The following is a 4,581-nucleotide window of genomic DNA, read 5'->3' as shown; positions in this document are numbered from 1 at the left end:
CTATAGCAGGCACAACATCAAAATTTGTCCTCAAGTTGTTCCTGCTAGGGGCTGGAAAGAAAGGGCTGGCAGAGTGTGGGCCTTCCAGCTGAGCCCATGGTAAGGGGTGCTGACAGGGTCATACAGTGCGTGTTTGGCTGGGTAGGATGAACAGGTTGCTCACCAAAAGCTGTATACCAAAAAGACTGCTTGGTCCAGCAGAAGGCAATGTTTTCTCATTTCTCTGCCCGTAGGGGATGCCTTTTTCTAATTCTCACAAGGACTAGCACCATACAAGAGATTCAAATTGTCACTGCAGTGCTGAGCCTAGTAACAGCAGTTCCCTGAAATTAGCATCTCTTGTGAGATCCACAAAACCAAACACCCTGGCTCATTCTGATCATTACTTCTTTCCCTCTTTCTACATTAAATCATTCATAAGCCTGTCATGAAATCTCTGTGTTCTAAGTTCAGCTCAGTGACTTTGTGAGCTGGAAACTCTCTGCTCCTGCAGGTTACTGTTTTCTGCTGTCTATATCTCAAGAGACTGACCTTCAAAGATGGCATTAAACAAGCTTACTTGCCTCTGACTTCCATCTGGTTTGGCCAATGAGAGATGCTGGCAGACCAGTAGGCTGCCAGGCGGGCTGGAGCAAAGATCGATTAACACTTCCTCCCTGTGGGCCACAGGTTGGCAGTGTCCATGTCATGGGCTGAATTAAGTGCCCCAAATTAATATGTTCAATTCCTAACCCCTAGTACTTCATAGTGTAACTGTATTTAAAGATGGGACCTTAAAGGAGGTAATTAAGTTAAAATGAGATCATTAGGTGGGACCCTAATCCAATATGACCAGTGGCCTTATAAGAAGAGGAAATTTGGACACAGATGCAGGCACAGAGGGAAGACCATGTGAAGACTGGAAGGAGAGAGGCCTTAGAAGAAACCAACCCTGCCAGCACCTGCATCTTGGACTTGTGAGGACATAGATCTCTGTTGCTTAAGTTATCACATCTGTGCGATTCTGTTATGGTACCTGAACAAACTAATACAATCCCTCTACCAGAGTCACAGCTGCAGTCCATGCCCCTACTCCTAGAGCTCCAGTTCTCTCCCTGGGCTTGGATCACAGCATCCTCTCCTTACCCCTTCAGGCTTAGGAGAAAGCAGGAAGGGCCCCTGCTATTGCTTCCCTATCACTGCTGGTTTCTCTGAACTGCGCACATGTCTTTGTAACTGCCTTTATTCGACTCTTCTTCAGTCACCCCACCCCAGTGCACCAGGTGTTACTTACAGGAACTTAGATGGATCCACTTGTTTCCCTCACTATTTGCTTGAGCTGTTCCTAAAATGTAATCCTATCTAGCAGAAATAAACCAAAATGGCTTATCAGGTGAGCCCATTTCTGTCACATTACTGTGTAAAAAGTATTTTCTAAGATTTCCATGGTGACAAGAAGCTGTTGGAATATGCAACCTAACAGCTCTGCAAAAATGAAGGTACTGAATTGTAACTAATGAATGAGAAACTGACTGCTTTGACGAAAGAAATGTATGCTATGGAGAGAACACTTTGAAGGTGGATATTTAGAATTGTTTCCACCATTGAGAAATGTTGGTTCTGAAAACAGTGTTACCGTTATTAAAAATTCTAATATGTACATGTGTCGAAAACTGAGAAATGGAACTTTTCTACGTTATTTTAAAATATTTTAAATGTAGGCTGGGCACATTAGCTCATACCTGTAATCCTAGCACTTTGGGAGGCCAAGGTGGGAGAATCACTTGAGTCCAGGAGTTCAAGACAAGCCTGGGCAATAAAGTGAGACCCGGACTCTACAAAAAATTTTAAATTTAGCTGAACATGGTAGTGCTTGCCTGTAGTCACAGTTACTTGGGAGGCTGAAGTGGGAGAATTGCTTGAGCCCAGGTGGTCGAGGCTGCAATGAACTATGATCGCATCACTGCACTCCAGTCTGGTGACACAGCAAGATCATCTCTTATATGAACAAACAAAAAACCTTTTAAATGTACAATTTCAGAGAGCTTTGGACATATCTTTATGTCCAAAAACAAGGGTGGAAATCAATATATTAAAAGAATATCTCCACTCCCATGTTTATTGCAGCACTATTCACAATAGCCAAGATATGGGTTCAACCTAAGAGTCCATCAATGGATGAATGGATAAAGAAAATGTGGTATATATATACAATGGAATATTATTCAGCCATAAAAAAGAATAAAATCCTGTTATTTGCAGCAACATGGATGGAACTGGAGGCCATTATGTTAAGTGAAATAAGCCAAGCACAGACAGACAAATATCACATGTTCTCACTAATGTGGGAGCTAAAAAAGTGGATGATTGCCAGAGACCAAGAAAGATAGGGAAGAGGGAGAGATGAAAGGGAAAACAAGAATATAAATGTGTTTATTACCACTGAACTGTACACTTAAAAAGGTAAAGATGGTAAATTTTAAATGTGTATTTTACCTCAATTAAAATAAAGTGTAAAAAAACTGAGAAGTGGGGTTTTTCTAAATTATTTAAAAATCTTTCAAATGTACAATTTCAGAGAACACTGAATATATCTTTATCTGTCTATCTCTGTCTCTATTTATCTACGTAAAAATGGTGCATCAATCAGACTTCTTTGCCTTCTGACTTTCTCTGGGTTTGGTCAATGGGAAGCACTTTGATTAGAATATAAGAACTATTGATTGACCCAAGGCAGATGAAAATGAATTGGTAAACTTTCAACAGAACCTTTGCATAGCTGGTGGATGTGGGTAAAAAAGTGAGTCTAACTTAGCAATTACAGCCAATTATGCCCTTCTTGCATTATCTCTGTAGTATTGTTTCAACCATGAGCATCACTAAAGCCAGGTATCAAAACAGACTGATCTTAGAAGCAGATTTTGAATTGTGTCACAAAGTGTTATATCAAACTTTTCAAATGAAGCATATTCAGTTCAGTTACATATAAATATAAAATGAGTATAGAACCTTAATAGGAAAGCAAAAAGCAAAAGGGGGTTTTGTACCATCAATAAAATAATATTATTTCATCTTTTCTTCATTCTTTTTCATTTTTTGTTTTTTGAGACAGAGTCTTGCTGTGCCACCCAGGCTGGAGTGCAGTGGTGTGATCTCGGCTCACTGCAACCTCCGCCTCCCAGGTTCAAGCAATTCTCCTGCCTCAGCCTCCCAAGTAGCTGGGATTACAGGCCTGCGCCACCATGCCCAGCTACCACCATGCCCAGCTAATTTTTGTATTTTTAGTAGAGATGGGGTTTCACCATGTTGGACAGGCTGGTCTCCAACTCCTGACCTCAAGCGATCCACCCACCTCGACCTCCCAAAATGCTGGGATTACAGGTGTGAGCCACCACCCCGAACTCCTTGCTTCATTCTTTAACATTTTCCCTGTTTTTAATTACTATAATATATTAGTTCAATAGTACATATAACATATATATAATTTACAAATAACAAGTATTGGGAGTATCTGCTTAAAAACATTTTACTGAATCCAGTGAGCCATCCAAAAAGCATGGAAACCACTGAGCATTAAAACCATAAGGGGCTGTAAAATAAAATAAAAAAATCTGCACCCAGAATCTTAGAACTTCACATTGACACACTCTATGTGTCAACGAAAGTGGGGGATGTGAAGGAGGAACTGCCAGCCCCACGCAGCTTCCCACATTAGTCAGGAGAGTATGTTCATTTAGTTGCACCACCATTTCTCAGAACGTTTTGGAAATATTTGGAATGTAGTAGGAGACCTAAGGGACCACCCAGTCAAAACCCAAACGAAAGCCTTCCAAAGACAACAGGGGGCAAAATGAGGGTCAGCTCCTCCCAGCTCCACATCCGGCCAGCAGCGGGCTGGGCGGGGCAGCCATCTTGTCCCACTCTGGCCTCTTCCGCGCATTCCTGACTGTCACAGGGGGCCTGAGCCTGGGGAATGAATGTTATCACTGCAGGCAATGTTTAGAGGTGACAGAAAACACTCCAGTCACATCAGAGAGAAGAGCCATTTAGACTAGACTAGGGCGCAATACCCCTGGAGCTGATCTCCCTTGCCTTTCCCCTAATGCCTCCAACAAAACGAGACTCCGGTTCCAGGCAGCGCTCTGGACGATATGCCTATTTACTCTGACATTTCAGGCAAATGGCTATGAAAATACTTTGGTGGCTTGGAGACATGACTATACAGTTTTGTAATGAAAGCTTCTTCCAAACTGCTATCTGTTATTTTTTCAGAATTCCTCACTGATTAAAATCTGGTTACAAAACAAGGGACCTAGAGATGTTCACTTCGCTACTTCTCTGCAGATGCCTCCTGCTGCTTCCAGCTTTTCTCCTTTAAAGCAGGGTGAATCCAAATCATGGTCTCAGCCCTGAAGGAGGCACCAAAGCAGTTTCACTGCCCTGTGAAAAGCTTCTAGAGGAGCTCATCTGAATGCTTGAAGAAACCAGCCGCCCTTGCAATTACCTAAAAGGAATTGAGTCATTTTAGCAAGACATTATTTCTGCCATCCACGGTCACAATCATCTCTTTGAAAAATAAATACTCTTGGTTTGTGGTTTTGT

The sequence above is a fragment of the Pongo abelii genome, chromosome 11 (genome assembly GCF_028885655.2).
Source record: "Pongo abelii isolate AG06213 chromosome 11, NHGRI_mPonAbe1-v2.0_pri, whole genome shotgun sequence".
Classification (NCBI taxonomy): domain Eukaryota; kingdom Metazoa; phylum Chordata; class Mammalia; order Primates; family Hominidae; genus Pongo; species Pongo abelii.
Note: the sequence above shows the minus strand (reverse complement) of the source record.